Genomic DNA, 17,237 nt, shown 5'->3' on the forward strand with positions numbered 1-17,237 from the left:
ATCATACTGTAAAACTTTTTAATAGCTTTTCCTTAATAGGTGTGCTGTCAGGATGAATTCATTGTGTCTCCAAGGTCTCTGTTCAGTAGATCAGATGGTCATGGATAAATCCTTGAGTTTCTCAACAAGTGTGATTTTACAAAGCACTTTTTTTGAACAATGACTTCCGTTTTGTGTTTATTTATTTGCTCTTAAAAAAAAAATATTTTTACATAGATGATGAGATCTCAGTTACATTAAAGACCAGAAGAACATCCTTTTTAACCTGCCAGAGAATGTAGGAAAAGAGACTTCCAGGTGGTTGGATCCAGCCTGTAAGATGACATCCTTCAGGACCCATCACACAAAGGCTAAAAGCTGAATATGCATCTGTGTTCCTAAATTATTTTGGTGGCTTAAGAGGAAAATTGCATTTTATGTTGAGTCTGATATTCCTCATCTAGTTGCAAGGATTGTTGTCCAGTGACATGTGCTGCTTGGCTGCTTGGAGACTGTGGTCTGTGGTTCCTTGTGTGCTGCTTCACTTTTCCCTGGAAAGAGAGATTGGTTTATGAATTGAATATCTGAATTAATTTCAAGGGAATGCTGTTAGGCTGGAGTCAGCCAGCTCCTGCTACAGGAGAACAGGATTAAATTTCTTGTGGTCTGCTGCTTACCACAGCTCTGGAAAGAGATCAGTGCTGCAGATGGGGCAGAGTCTGAGCCTCTGGAGTTGTCCACTGAGCCATATTCTCATTTTACCTTGAGGCAGGAATGGGAAGCTCACAAAACATTCCTGTTTTTGATGATTAGATGTTACTCTTGGAAGGAAGATTTAAAGTTGCGGCTCCATTTTTAAGAAAACGTTCATTGAAACTCTGCAATGTAAAATGCAGTTTTATAAAAGAAAATACAGTGGTAGAGAGATCTGGTCCTCATGGCATCCATAAATCAGAAAAAAACTATTGGTGTTGGGGTCCACAAAGCCCGTTTGGGGACTGTAGTGCCCAAAGTCATCTCAGTGCATATAGAAGCAATAATACTATTCCTACTTTAAATTGCTGTCCTTTCTGTTCTTTGATGAATTCATGTGCGTAACTGGTTTACTTGGCAAATTTTCTTTGGCTGAGGATCTTTCTTATTTTGTAGCACCTCTAATGTAATTTCAGCTTGTTCCTGGTCTGTTACAATCATCTGTGTCCAATATTACAGAAACCTTGCTTGGAAAGGAGCTGTTGAGGCCATCTGCTCCATCCTCCCAATATCTACATGGGATAAAATCAGTTTTCTCTGAGAACTGATTAGCCTTTACAAAGTATGTAAAAGTTTGGGTATGATAAAGGATACAATGTGAAAGTCATTTTTATTTCTTCCTGTTCAAACTGGCAGTTTGCTCCCTGCCAAATAGCACAGGGAGATACCTAAGAATATAAATGCAAAACATGAGTGATCCCTTGAAAGGATCAGTAGGAGCAGCAGGACTTGAAATAGGATTCATTTTAGATTTCACTTTGAAGAACTACTTTGGAGCAGATAAAAAAGTAAGATTGGTTCCCGTTGTACAGCTCCTGTAAATATGGTTTATGTGACAGCACTCCAAGCACTCAGAAACTGAGTTGTAGGAGAAAAGTCAGTCCAGGCCTCCCTGATGTGAGGGAATCCTTCCCAACAGGACAGCTCTCCAAAATGGCCTCAAGCCTCTCATTTTAGTCCCAAACCATTAAAACCCTAACTTTGGGGTTTTTCCTCTTCAAATCGCAGCACTGGTTGAGTTTCTCCTCTCTAGAGAATGAAATGCTGTAGTGTGCTTCAGAAAGGGGAAAGTTTTACACAGCAGGGGAGGAAAGTTTGTAAATGCAACCTGAAATGAGTGGCTACCTGAGTGTGTACTCTCAGTTTACCTCTCTGTGAAGGAAGGTAGTAAAGTATGGGCAGAATCCACTCATCTTTTTTCAGTGTTAGATGTTAAATGAAAAACCATATTTATGAATAAAGCTAAGAGGTTTCAATCCAGAAAATACAAGAGTGAGCTGCAGAGATGGTGCAAATTCAATGATGAGAAAATTTCTAAAGTGACTCCACACTTGTAGGAACACTTGAAGGTAACAAGCATTTCACTTATTGTTGTGATATCTGTATATACAAAGGAGTAGAATTGTTACTGTTATCTTTGGAATTGTGAAATATTTATTTCATTTATGAACTGACATTTCTGTAGTGGCTGGTGTTTGCTAAAATTAAGATACATCAGCCTGTAGAGGACTTTGTGCTTGATGGAAATAATTGAGTAATACCATACAAGTAACCTGCTAAGTGCACATATGCACTTTTGAGTGTACTGATACAACCTTCAGGCTTCGATTTCTTCTGTCCAGCTTGTTTTTAGATCTAATGTATGTCAATTAATGGTAGAAAACAGTTTCTTGCACTACACTGTAATAGAAGAAGGTGCAGTTGCAGGAAGCTGTTCAGTAAACTTGTCCCAGGGGTGCAGCATCTCTTCACTTAATGCACTTCTGGGACTAATTTGCAGTGGAACATGGAAGTAAGAAATCTTCACAGTGTTTGACTTAAATATAGCAGCAGTGCTGATGGTGTCAGTGCCCCATTTGGAAGGTCCTGGTGCAGTAACAGGATCTGTGTGAGCGCTGGCAGGGAGAGGTGACAGCGGAAACAGCGGCTCAGGTGTTGGGGACAGTGCTGGGATATGATCAGATCTTCTTGAAGTTCCAAATCTCTGTGTGTGTCTTAGCTGCAGAGCTTTTCCCTGTTTAAGTTCTGAGATGTAAGTGATTGTTTTCTGCCTGTGTGTATATAATAACAGTAATAACATATTTTTCTGGGGGGTTATGTTTGTCATTATTTTCCTGACATCTGTTGTGTAGGCACATTTAACCAAAGAGTCTGCTTCAAAAGTAATAAATGCTGTGATAAAACATCCCTAATACACAAAAATTAAAAGATTTTAATGCACTTTAAAGTGTTTGTAGTAACTTAAATATTTCAATAGTTGTTAATTAAAAATGGAATTTAAACATATGTTTCTGTCACTGTAGAAAAATTAAAATCAAAGATGGTATTTTCTAATCCACAGTTTTAAATGCTTTACTCCTGTGGCTGCAGTTGTATTGTATAGCCTAGTGGCAAGCAGGAATTCTTCTGTGACTTCATAAAAAAAAAGGGCGTGGAAACAATTAAACATACACAAACAAAAAATTATGCAACATTTATCTTCATGGAACTTTCCAAATTAATTGTCACTGCAAATCTCTTTCTTATGGATGAAAGCTCCATTCCATATGTGTTGATTTGGATTCTGTGCAGGAGCTGTTGGGTTTTTTGCTTCCTGCAGTTCCTGTGTTTCCTTGGCTGCATCACCTGTCTCAAGGCATATCTTACATGTAAGATGGTTTTGTTCCTAAGCAGACAGCATGATGAGCATCTTTTAAATTAAATTTTTAAATATTGTGTTCTACCAGACTAGGGCATTCAGTATTTTCTCTGGGTTTTTTGTGGTGTCCTGTTTGCCTTTGATTTCCCGCTTTAAGTGTGTTTCAGCTTTCTGTGTTGCTGTTTCATCATCTTCTCAGAGTAGTACAATTAATTTTTGAAATTTTTCGTAGGCTGCCTTTAAATTTTGGGTGTAATTCTCTTTGTTATTCAAGTTTCAGCATGTTTTCTGGCCACAGACATGAATTGTAAAACCTGTTGGTGAGAGCAGGGCTAATAAATTTATTAAGCTTCATTATTTTTCTAATAGGTAGCAAAGCAGTGACCATCTGCCCCTATAATCTCTGCATCTGTTTCAGGTGCTGGTCCTGTGTTTAAAGTTCAATTTCCATGTGGATTTTGTACCCAGCGTGAGGATTTATTATTCAACTTCGCTGCTTTCTTTAACCAAATAACTCTGCAGATCTTTTCTTTAGGTTCAGTTCTACTGGTTCCCCTTTCTCACCGGCCACCCCCCCCCCCCCCCCCCCCCCCCCGCCCCCCGCCGCTGGCCCCACACTTGTATTTATTTCAGTTTTCATTAACCCTGTGATGTGTGTCCCCAGTCCTTGTCCTTAAAGACTTGAGTAATTATTTCTTTTTAGTTCTTTGTGGGTTCTAGTTTCTGTTCTGGACTCTGATGGGCTCCTCAGGTCCCAGCCATGATGATGTGTACTGAGATGACAATAGAAAAAGCAGGCAGGAACAATATAATGACCTACAGTTTAATATAATGTCTAATTTTTTAGTGCATGATTTTTATATGTTCTGTTTAGATTCTGAGACAGTGATCATTGTTTGCAGCTCAAGACAGCCATAGCAGTTGCTATAAAAATGTTCAGCAACTGTGTCTAATGTGTCTTGGTGACAAAAATCAGTGTCCTTTCTTTTAATATTATATCTTGTGTTCTGTGCCTATCCACTTGCAAGCTTGGCTGCTTTGTCTCTAAAGATTTAAGAATAAAGAAAACATTATGTAGAGTCCTCTTAATTTACAAAGACTATCCCTGACACTGAGCTCTGAAGTTCTGTAGGTGATGCTGGTGAATTTTGTATGTAACACTTCATTTGTGGGTAGTGACCTGTATTCTGCTGCAGTAATTACACTCATTGCCTTCAGTATAATCTTTGTCCTTCAGTCAGGTGAGCAGAGCATAATCCTGTTAATGAACAGGATGAGACAAGGAAAATGCTTTTGATTTGCATGTGGCATTCATAGCAGCCAGCAAATTGCTTCAGATAATGTGCTTTATTAAACAAGTATGGCCTTGCAGAAAATTATGAGGTCACTTCAGTTGCAGAGCTATTTTTTCTTCTGTTTCTAAATGTATTCCTTTATTGTTACAGATATTTCAAGACTTCCCTTGCCAGCAGGTAAGTTCTCTTTTTTTTCAGTTATGTCTCGATGTGACAGCAGACAGCTTTTAAGGGCTTGCTTACAATACAGTCATGCTTTTATATAATCAGAATATTGGTTCTTACTGGCACTGTCATGGTACTTAGTCACGTGGGGATCTGAGGTCAAAACAAAACCTGTTGAGATACCGATTTTTTTCCATTTAAATGGTATATTTTGACAAGGGGAGGAGGTGACTGAGGTGTATTTATAGGCAGTGGTTAAATATGTGTGTGAGATAGTTAATGCTTAAAGCAACTCAGCAGAACGTGGGATACAGCTGGCAGGGGAGCAGATTAGGAGCAGCCACAAATGGTTTTAGTGGTGGTTCAGAGAGGCAGAGTGTCACTCTAGGACACAAAATAGAAAGATTTTCTAAGGTGAAAAAGAAGGAAGTTTAATTCTGACTCCAACATTTATAGATTTTTAAAAAGTGACAGTGGATTGGAGGGTGAAAGTGCTGCCTCTCCAATGATACTGAACAAACTAATAGTTCATCAAATTTTTCTAGAAAAGAATGTAAAACAATTAATTATTTACATAAAGTCTGTGAGAAAGTTCATTACAAGAATGTAAACATCAGAAGGTTTAGAAGAACTCAAAAGAACAGGGCAACAGCAGAGTGCAAAGAAATGGGCTTGGGGGGTTTATGGGTGGAAGGAATCTCCCCAGGTCACAGTGGGGAAGGTGACACAGTGTTCACTTGGCTGGAGTCACAGGTGACTTGTGGCTGAGCTGCTCTATTGGACTCTTCTATCAGTGGTGTTTAAAAATTAAAAGTAAAAACCCTAAACCTAAAAACAGACAACAAAACCTCCCCAAAACATGGACCCCTCCAAAAAAACCCAACCATGCTGATCTGATTTTTTAAAATAGCATTTTTTGTGTATTGTTTGTTACATTTGACCTTTAAGAAGTTTTAAAATTCATGCATTCATTTGTGCTGGGGGCTGGAGTTGTGATGCAGAGCTCACAGTGAGGATCTCTCCTGATCCATGGCAGGTATTCCTTGTTTGTAATGTGAATTCTGGAATCCTGACTGAAGTGCATTTTTACTCCTGATTGATCAAAGGATTGGATTTTTGCTGTTAGGCCTGCGGCCTTTTATCCTTGCCCTCTGCCATCGTAATTTTGGTTATGTATTCATTCTTTCATTTGTTCTTGCTGATATTAACACCTGCTGTGAAGGTAGCTGCTCTTTCCTGTTGGAATCGAATGGCAATTTCAGTTAAAAGCTTGATAGCTGATACGTTGTAGTCATTTCCACAAGAAATTCAGAGCAGCTCTTCTGCAAAAAAATAATCATGTTTTCTTGAAGCAGTGAAGACAAGTTTAAATGTGGAAGTCTTATTTTAAGAATGATGTCTTTAAAATAGTTTTGAATGCTGAGAGTGGTTGTGAAGCAGGCACTTATGGAAAATATTGGAAAAATAAATACCCGGTGTTTAGGTCAGGCTGACAGCAAGATAAGGATTATTGTTAGGTTTTTTTTCTGCAGCTTCAAGAACAAGGATGTGTGATGAAACTTTTTCTGAGTTAATATTTGGGATTTGAAGAGTTTGGCTGGTGGGAATCTGAGTTACAACGAGATTATTCTTTTCAATTTGAGCTGTGTGTGGGAGTGTCCTAATTGTACTCCAAGACTCTTATCTTGCAAGTACTGATAGAGGGCAGAAGTTTTCCCAGGATTTTCAAAGGATGAGCTTTCCCCGTGGCGTGGCAAGAGGATTTTAGAGAGGATAGAAAAACTACACACCATGGCTTACCTGTAGCAGAGATTTCACTGTCCCTCCTGGTAAAAGAACTAAGGAAATTTGTTTTGAAAATATGGTTAAAATATTGTTAGAAGGGAAGGCTGGAGTCTCACAGATGTCTGTATTGTCTTGTGGTATTTCAGTATTTTTATTAATGACCATGAAAATGGACTTTATTTGTCTTTATCTGCCAGTAGCACCAACACAAAAAGTTACAAGTACACTGGATGGTGTGATTAAAATTCAAAAGAAATTTGATAAATTGCAAAAGCAGCCTGGATAAGAGATATGATATAATTGAATAAAGATGAGGTTCTGCATTCAGATGGGAAGTTTTAATCATCAAAACTCATCTTTGCAATAAATAATGGTATTTTCGTATTTAGAGTGTTAAAGAACTTTTTTCTCCTGAGTGCCACTTTTGGCAGTGAACAATAGATGTCACTAGAAATGTTCTCACTTTTGCCACCTGGTTTTAGTGCTCTAAATTTTCATCATGATATGGTGGGGGGCAGCTTCTGCAGTGTTTGAAGATTTTGCAGTAAGGACACTACTTCAGGTGGTGTCTCCATTGTAGTGTCTTGTTTGAGGTTGGATTATACATAAATTTGATTTAGGCAGTGATATAACAAGGTCATCCAGAACACTTATTTCATAGCAAAACCTTGTAAGGAAGGATTGTTTCTGTGCTGGAGAATGCATTCGTTGATGAGGTCGTTAGTTTGATAATTACTCAGGAGAGTTATCCTGAATTAATCTGTACCACTGCTTTGAAGCTCATGGGTAACTTGGGTTTTTACTGCCTTGTAATTGAGGCTATGGAGATGAGCATAGAGAATTTTTGGAATGTCAGCTAGGAGGGGTTTGGAGAACAATTTGCTAAAATATTATAATTTTGAAGGTGGGTAGAGAACACAGTTCTTCTGTCTATAAATGAAGTTCTCTTGCAACACAAGTGTGTTCACAGCATGCCTGAGGGCATGAGAGACTGTTTCTTCTGGTAAATGCAGTTAAACTTTCTCTGTTGACACTGTTGGGATTAAAAACAATCCCTCCTGGATTTTGTCTCACTCTGAATTTAAAACAGCTCTAGTGTCTGTGTGATGTAGGTGACTTTTCCTAAGAGCTGGTCCTTTGTTCTTGATCCTGCAGTGCAAATATGTCTTCATTACCAGAATGAAGAAATAGTAAGGAAGCAAGAAACTGTACCAAAGAACAAGAAGAAAATAAAAACAAATATAAGAAACAAGTATATACTGGATTTTTTGGTTTAAAATTCAATAAAACATTATGCCAAATTGAATCTCAGGTACAGTTGTTGGTTCTCGATGACTCCTCCAGATAATATCTTCTAGTGAGTCAAATAAAATCTTGCTGACTCCTAATATAAAGTATCGAAAAATTAATAGGAAATACATATTTTGCCTAGGTCTTATTTTAGATATGCAGCATACTTTAGATCTGATGGGTTTGTGTTCACTTTTTGCTGTATAATGTACAATTTAGGTAAGCACCGTTTGCACACTGTCATTGTTATCTTGAAATATTAAATGGTTTTGTAACTATTTTTACTTCCAAGTCCTCATTTAGGACAAAAAAAAAAAAAAAGAAAAAGAAGTTGTTACACAATTCCAGATCAACCTAAAGATGTTTCTGAATTAAAGGCATGTCCTCATTCAGTCTGTTGGTGTGTTTGGTCTTGCTGCTTACACAGGGCCTGCTCATGATCCACTTAAGAAAATCAGATTCATCTCCTGGCACTTTCCACAGCCTTGGAACAACCTCCTGCTTCCCCTTCCTCTTATCCACTGGGCAGGAGATGGGGTGTTTAATGTTGTGCTGTGCAAAAGATCTTCCTTATCCTAAACCTACACCTGCCTGTGTGATGAACTTAAATACAGAAACCAGAATTTCCAAAGCCCCAAAGGGTTGGGTTCTTCCTACAATGTGAAAAGACAGAAAATTAAAAATTGGTTGAGGTATTGCCAGAGTTGCAGTAGGCAAGAATTGACAGAATTGAGGTTATGCAGAATTCTTAAAATAAATGTTCACATGTATTACAGAGGGTAATAAATTATGCAACGATTATTCATGCAGCTGAGAATAAACTCAGTAGCATGAGCAGAGAACTGTTGTTAATATCCCTGCTTAAAGGGGGGGAAAACGTAACCAACTGTGTAGGCAGAAGTAAAAAAAGTACAAAATAGTGGCTTTTTGATTTGTCACTTCAGTTTTAAGTAAGAATTAAATACAAGCTGCATAAAGACTGAACAGTTCCTCTCATTTTAGAATCCCTAGGATGGTGCTGAAGGGATTGCACAAGGAAATCTGTACATCTCTAAGAGCTGTACTTTCAGTAATCCCTTGGAAGATCAGGATTTTTTTTTTCTAGGAATGTTTGCAAATGTTACTAAAAATTCTGATTTTTAAGCAACAGTAAACGTAGTTTTCATATATTTATAATGGCTTGGGTTGTATTGATTTTATTTGTGTGATGAGTATGGAACTGAAAACAGTTTATGAAATGTTAGTGTTGTCAAGTTGGAATAACTGCCTGCATGCCCTGTGCAGCTCTGAAAATGTGAGAGGACTTTTCTTTTGATGCAGGTATGGGCTGTAGCTTGAATTCTTTTCACTGCCAGCAAGGCAGGTGTTATTGCTGGATTTCCAAATTCCTTATCACAAAACTGCTGTTACTACTGGATGAGGTTATTGCTGACAAAGCTTAAATGTCACTTGGAAGAAGTTTCTCTTGTTATTTGTGCATTAAATCTTCATATTTTAGAATTTTGTTGCGTAGTTTTAAAAGGTTAATCATCTATACCTTATAAAATGCATTTTCCCATTGTTATATACCTCTGATATTAGGAAAAGCAATGTATTTATCCTTTGTAAACTTTCACTGTTGAGTGTCTCATGTTTTTGTGTTGAAGGCGGGGAGGTGTCAGCTTGACATGAAATCTGTGTATTTGCCAACCTTTCCAGTGAAACTTTCTTGGCTTATTTTGGCAGTGCTTTTGACACTGCCCTCTTCCCTGCATTCCCATCTATATTTTATAGCTAATTGCCCATACAGGGCAAGAGCAACAGTGAGATTTGGGAAGAAAAACATTTTTATTAGTGAGGCTGACCTGTGTAGTGATACTGAGACGATGAGATATATTAAACATCTCAAGAAACTGTAAGTTAGCTAAATTGTATTGGTTTTTCTTTAGAAATTTGAGCCTGACAGGCCAGACAGTTTCCAGGCCATCTCTCTGTCCATTTATTGAGTCCATAACTTCATCAGTTTGTCGGTGTTGTCATGGCAGACAGTGTTGAAAGTCTTGCTGAAGTTAAGAGAAATGACAACTCTTTGTCTGCCAAGCTTGTATTTTAATCAAAGAAGTTCATTGATCAGGCATGTTTTCCCTTTCATAAATCATTGCTGATTATTTTATTGTCCTCATTTGTTTAGAAATGGCTCCCAGTGTTGTCACTTCCATCACTTTGTCATAATGGAGGTAAGGCTGACCAGCCTCAGTCATCCAGACCCTCCCCTCTTCAAGTTCCATTTGCTTTCTTCCAGCGGTCAGGATCCTCCCCCATTTGCCAGGGCAATATGTGAAATGATTTATAGTTAAGAAAACTTGCCCTGGCTGCAGAACATTGCTTTTCTGGGATTGTGTATAGGGATAGAGGAAAAAGGAGGAGAGGGGGTAGAAGAAAAGAAGTTTCATTATTGGTGAATTGGGAGTATGTATTAAAAAAAAAAATCAGGACATAAACCAGGTTTATTGGGAATGATATGGCACCCCTGGTATCTGCTCTAGACTGATTTTATACTCAAAGAAAGTGAAATTTGATATATTGGGCACTTAATGGGACTATGACATGATTCCATAAGGAGGCAGGGAGTAAGATTTCATGACATGAAAGGTCCTTCAAGTCCTCTGTCCCATGTTCCTATGAATCCTAACAAGCTAGATCAATAAAGTCTGACACTTTAAAATAAACAAAAAAAAATGAGCAATTCAGCACATTCCCCTATCATCTCCTGTAGTTCTGGCTCCCATGGTTTTGGAGACATCCAAACTGCTGTGGGGGTTGTTCTTGGTGTATTCCTGGGCAGTCATCTCCAAGTGGAAGCACTCCGGCAATCAAGGGTGCATCATATGCAAATGTACCACTTGAATGCATAGTATCTAAGATATTTTGATTTGTTTTAATTAATTTTTCATTTATAACAAATTGGAAATTTTTATCTGCTTCCTTAGAAATTGATATTTCAAATGACACCTTTAGGAATTATGCTGTTTGGAGGGAGAAGGATACTTTTCCTCACGAAAATTGTTTTTTGCAAGTGGCAGAGAAATGTGTGGCTGCTTCACCCTGGATAACCTGAAATATCCTGAATTACAGTTATGCAGTTGAGCTTTGAATGAAGTCAGCTGCAAATACTCTTCATTCTTTTAGATAGTGTATGTGATTTTGTTCTTACTTTGGAAAGTTTATTTCAGAAATAATAAGATTATACTTATTTTCTTGCTGAGGATGGACAAGAAATTTAAGCCTCAGTGTCATGTGGGCACCTGGTGACAGTCCCCAGCCAGGTTTAGCAGGGAGAGATTTGTCAGTCTTCCATGTGAGAGGTGGCTAATATGTCTTGTGTAGTTAAGGGTGCAAGGAGTGGGGATCATTCAGTGCTGTATTTTAAACATACTAATAGTTGTTATTCTTCTTAAAACTAAAAAAAGCAAGGCAAGTTACAGAACTTTTGGACAAACTGTAAAACAAGAAAACCTTGAAAATTTTAGGGTTTTTTTTTGTGGGGGGGAAAGGACACCTTGGACAGAAACTACTGAATCTGAACTACAGATTTTTGTTGGTACAATATCAGAGGAATTGCAGCGGAACTTAGAGCTCTGTACTACATGCTGTCAAAAAATAAATAACTTGTAGTAATGTTTTGCTTGGAACAGGATGCTTGTGTACTCTGAGAAGATGTTTACCTGTTTTGGTGTCAAAGGAATAGAGAGCAGAAATGGTTCCTTGTGGTTCTGTGCCATTAAGTATGGGTGGATATGCAGGACCTGGCAGTTCACACTCAGCTGTGCCTGAGGCATTCCCTAAGTGAGGAAAGTTGTTTGCACTCTGTACAGCCACATGGATGTTCTTGCTGGCAAACTGGCTGGTGGTGGTTGTGCAGAAACAGCTGGCAAGGGTTATTCTAATGATGTACTTGGAGATCTGAGTTAAAATGTTGTCTTGATTGGGTGGTTGCACATTTTAAAAGGGTTTTTAAAGGGTTTTTGATAAGTGGTTAGGAGTTTCAGGATTGTTTTTTACTTTTGTCACAGCAGGTTTTTTTGATTTGTAAAAGTTTTTGTATAGGCAAGGTAGAGGATGTGTATCTGCTAAGAGTGATTGGAGAGTTCATCTATCTTCTTTTACAGGAGAAAAATCCAAGAACAGCCTTGCACATGGAGCAGTGTGCTGTAATCAGGGCATCAGGTATTGGGAATGAGCTTCTGCTGCTCCTTTACAGCACAAAACCTTCAGTGCCTGTCACTGAAAGTGTCTTGTTCTGGTGCAGAATTACTTAAAGAGAAGATGGAATTTGGCAAACTGAAGAGTCCAATAATCATGGTTCTTAAATATGTGTTCTTCAGTCTGTTCTGCTGATGCTCATGATGCATTCATTGTTTTTGTACAACTGTTCCACAGAAAGTGCAGCTTCTGTGAATTTCTGTAACCCCTTGCTGTAGTGTTGGGGTGTGTTACTACCCAGGGTCTTCACAGCAACAGCTGTGCAGCCAAGGAAGGGTGGGGATAACTGTGAGTGAAAGAAAGAATCTCAGTATCAGGCTGGATCTTGTGTAGTTGGCTTATACAAAATGTTAGTTATTAGTGTGTGTTTTGTTCTGCAAGACCTGGGCTGGGAGTGGCTTGGGATCTTCTCCCAAAATACACACGAGCTTGTTTGAAGAGGAACATCACTGGCTACAGTGAACCAAGAGGAAAAACATTGCATGGTGAACTTTAATCAACTATTTTGTTCTAAGTTACGCCTAAAATGACCATAAATAAAGGATTCTATGAGCTTTCTTTTAGTTTATTTTTACATCCTTAATGTATAGTTTGAACACTCTCCTTGTGCCTTTAGCTTGTAACTTAATTGTGCTGACTTTGTTTGCACAGCAAAGACTGGGAAAAGGAAGTAAGAACAAAAATTGATAACTATGGTTCCCCCCTTCCCTTTTTTATTTTCAGAGGAAAATATTAAATTTATTATTTAAAATAGGAACATATTTATGATGATACCACTAATTTGAATATGAAAAACTGTAGAAATTCTTTTGGCAGTAGGAACATATTTAAGAAAATATCCCGTCACTTTATGATACCACTAATTTGAATATGAAAAACTGTAGAAATTCTTTTGGCAGGTATAAAACTGATGTTCTTCAGGTTTTCATATGGAAGGGTCAAACTTAACAACAACAAAGTCTGTTCTTTTAGTAAGTACATTTTTCCTCAGGACTTTACTCTGAGGAAGGATCAGGATAACAGAAGAGGGCTATTAAATGCCTGTGCTTCCATTAGTGGGCTGGAATTACCCTTGAGATGGATGAGAAACTTTTTAAGAAATTCTTACATTATTTAACACTGGAACAAAGATGTTTTTCAGATTATATCTTTGTGCACTAATTATTCCTTTAAGAAGATCTTTAAAGTTTCTAGTTATTGTCCATTCAGATGACTTACTGGAATGGTTTCAATGGTTTGATTTTTTTTTTTTTCCCCATGACAATCGGGGAGAATTATCTGTGATAAATCTTTTTGTGAAAGGTTTAATACAGAGAAATACTGAAGCTGTTTTTCCAGGATTAATAGACTTTATGTTGTGATTCACATTGTCTTTAGATGTCTCAGTGAAGCCAGTTTTCATGGATTTGAAGAGCAGCTGAACTAGTATCTCTGATCTCCACTACAGATCTCTGTGGTGACCAGTGACAGGACCCGAGGGAATGGCCTGAAGCTGTGTCAGGGGAGGTGTAGGTTGGATATTAGGAAAAGGTTCTTCAGCCAGAGGGTGTTTGGGCACTGCAACAGATTCCCCAGGGAAGTGGTCACAGCACCACTCCTGACAGCCCAGGAGTGTTTGGACAACTCTCTCAGGCACGTATGTTTAAATTCCATTTTTAATTAGCAACTATTGAAATATTTAAGTCTGAGTTGTCCTGTACTGGGCCAAGAGTTGGACTCCATGATCCTTGTGGGTCCCTTCCATCTCAAGGTATTTTATGGTACTAAGGAAAGATTAGACTGCTACTAAGGCTTTTAGTCCCAGTAAAAAATTATTGATCAGCACTGAAATTCCTGCTGACTGTTCCCTGGTTATCTACGTGCCCTCCAAGAGGTGAAGTAAAAGGTATTACTGAAACTTGAGGCTTTGCAATAAAGAAGGGTGAGGGAGCTGAATGATCCAGTGAGGTGTTAGAGGTAGTCACTACCACTGAGCTTCTGGAAACATCAGTAACATAATTACTGAGATTTTTATATAGAACTTCTAAAAACAGAGTATTAAATGGAAATTTTAAGGACAGTGATCAGGCTTTGTCTAATGACCTCACAATTTGAGGGGTGAAGGAATTCTGTCCTACCCCAAGGCAGACATGACTTAAGTCATTCCTTGAGCATATTTAACCTATTAAGATGACAGTTTCACATTTTCTGCAGTTAAAAAGTTCTTATTATGAATATATTTCAGGATCCCTGAACTTTCCTACTCCCAGTTTAAGTTTATGACGTTTCTTCTTCATGGCTGTGTGGCAGGACAAGGTTTATATTCTTCCTCTGTTTATGCAGTCACTGATATTTCTTTGTTCTGGACTCATGTTCACTTAAATGCTTGAGTACCGAGTCTTGAAATGCATCAAATGGGATTGTGGAGAGCAGTACCAGAGGTTTTTTGGAAGCTGTGCTCTGCAGCTCAGAACTGTGCAAGAGAGGAGCTCTTGGCCCTGTCAGATGCTGTTACATGCTGACAGTGCTGGCCCTGTGATGTTTGGTAAAGTAGGTCATTCAGGCTGCCATCAGAAAGGAGTTTTTTTGGCTTTTTGATCTTTTGTTTACCATCTGAAGACATAGGATGCTTATTTAACATTGCTTTTTCAGATCTGAAGAAGGGCTGTACCCAAACATCTTTCCCAGCTGTATCAGTTGGTTTTGTACATCTTGGTCTTGCCTATTTTCATTTTTATATCAGCATTCTTGCACATCTGTTTCCAGTTTCATCAAACCCTTTCGTGCTGAGGTTGTCAAGTCACTGGGTAAAGCTTACTACACTTAAAGCTCAGCTGAGTTTGGCGCTACAGAGCAGAGGTTGCATTGGTCTGCTCATCCATTTACTGCTGTGAAAGGATGCAGAGAGGGGATATGTGCTGCCTTTGACACACTGAGTGCTGCTCCATCCTCTAACAGCTGGTTACCTCCACTGACTTGAGCTGCATTTGGTGGTGAGCTCCTGGAAGCCTTGCTTAAAATGAAGCAATAAGTTCTTGTGTTTCTGAGCTCTTTGACACCACTCTGCAGGCATTTTCCTAGGTAAACAAAACTTGTTCAGCAGAACTGTGTAGTCTTGTGTAATTGGAGGAGCAAATGAGGCTATTTAAGGTGGTGGATTTTACATTGAATAAAAGATTTTGTGTTAGCTGAGGATGACCTTTGATTCCCTGTAGCAGCATAAAATGACTGCCTGAGGAGCAGTCATTGGAAGTTTATTGCTGGTCTCATGAAGCAGCAATGTAACAGAAAGTTCCTGAAACGTGAAGATCCCTTCTTGGTACAAAATAGGGAGGGGTTGATTAAAGTGAATAGGAATTGAATTTTCTGTGGCTTAGAGGCTTAGCTACACCTGGCTTCTACTAGAGGTTCTCCTAAACAAAGCATCAAACTATTTTTTGGAATTTTTCAATCCAAATTTTGCTAATTACAGAGAGGAAGGGGAATTTGTGCCTATTTAACAATATTTTCTTATTTTTTGAAATATGCTTTTCTTTGCTTGATAGCTCAGGCACTGAATTTGCTTGGTAATATAGCAGCATTTATGTTTGTGTTATAAAACTTTAAAAAGATGTTCTGCAAGAATTAAAAATTAATTTTTAATTTTCTGCTTTCTTAGACTAGAAGGGCATCAGCATTGGCTTGTTGATTTATTCTGTAACTCTGGAATTTTAAACTTAAATAGCTCTTTTTTTTTTTAGCCTGTAAGAGTTTGTTTATATATAAGGGATTTATGCTATGAAATACAATATGAACTGTTCCACCAGTTTGTTTTCATACATAAATGGAAAAATACTGTATTATTGTGAGGTCATGGATTGCTGTTTTATTCAGTTTGTAATTGCATTTAATAGCTTGGGAGTCTGAGGAGTTGCTGATGTGATATCTGTGGTTTATGTAACACTGGGAGTCAGGTTCAACTTTTTCCCAAAAAGATGTTTGCAACTAAAAGTGTTTTAATGAGCTGTTGTTTTAGCTTTATATTTGGTATCTGGACGAGAAGCAGGACAAGGAAGACACATCCAGGTGACACCATTTCTGTTAAATAACTTGGCCCCACATGGCTGCACAGCTTTCTTACTTTATTATTAAATTGCCTCGTAGATGAGAGAGAAAGCAGCAGATACAACGAGACATTGAAGAGATTTGCTGACCCAGAAGCAACTTCATTTTCTTATATCCCTCTCAGAAGATGTGGCTAATTATTTCTAGGTTTCCCTTGAATTGATAAAAGTGGATTTTAAGAATCTGTAAGGTCAACTGATCCACTCATGGATCCCCTCCACTGAACAAAAGTAATCCTCACAGAATGCAATTTCTTTAAACACCATCAAAGGGCTGGGGTCCTTCCCCTTCATATACCTTCTGCTGTGTTCACCTTATAAATGGAAGGGTTTTGCCATAAAAAGGGGAAGTTTTATAAGGTCACGGAAGGTTCTGGTGACCATTTGGATTGCTTTGTCTCACTCCTTCTCAGTCACCCCACGTTGGAGGCTGAAGATATTCAATGCAAACTGATGAGCGCAGTGAATCTGTCACAGTCCAAAACTATCAGATTTTATTTTGCAGTAAAATAAGGAGTTGTATGCCTAGGATTCACTTCTCTTTTTTTTCACCTCTTCTCTCCAGGTGTCCATGAAGCAGAGTTTAGCTTTAAGCAATGGAATAGTGAATGAACTTCTCAAATGTCCTGAGGATAGAAATGGTTTTGTTGGGTGGATTTTTTTGTAAATAGCCTAGAACAAGAAGAAGCAGAGATTTTGAATCAGTGTCCAAAGTAAGGAATAATTTTCAACTTTTTTCAGCTTTCATGGCATTGACTTTATCCTTCTCTACAAGTAAAGCCTTCAAAAAGTAAATGGAAGGAAGTGGGAGAAGATGAGCAAGCTTAGTCCACCCACAAGGAAATCTGCTACAACTTTCATGCCTGAAGACTAATACAACCCATATGGGTTTAAAAAATGGCTAGTCTTTATTTATGGAATAATAAAAATAAAGTTAACTTAGTGTCCCTTTTAACGCCTTGTTGTCTTAACAGCATAGGCTGGGAGGCTGCACTGCTGCCTGCTCTG

At 38.2% G+C, this 17,237-nt stretch overlaps 1 protein-coding gene across 4 annotated transcripts in view; it reads left to right on the forward strand.

The window, feature by feature from the left end:
* PTK2 (protein tyrosine kinase 2) overlaps positions 1–17,237 on the forward strand; it is a 188,926-nt gene that overhangs the window by 35,567 nt on the left and 136,122 nt on the right. For 2 of the 4 annotated variants that reach the window (XM_039731528.1, XM_039731525.1), the window contains one exon: positions 4,816–4,842. The exons of the other annotated variants lie outside the window; for them this stretch is intronic. The gene's annotated coding sequence lies outside the window, so the exon portion shown is untranslated. The remainder of the gene's footprint in view (positions 1–4,815; positions 4,843–17,237) is intronic. 4 annotated transcript variants of the gene reach the window in all.

The sequence above is a fragment of the Passer montanus genome, unplaced genomic scaffold (assembly GCF_014805655.1).
Source record: "Passer montanus isolate IOZ18808 unplaced genomic scaffold, ASM1480565v1 scaffold78, whole genome shotgun sequence".
NCBI lineage: Eukaryota > Metazoa > Chordata > Aves > Passeriformes > Passeridae > Passer > Passer montanus.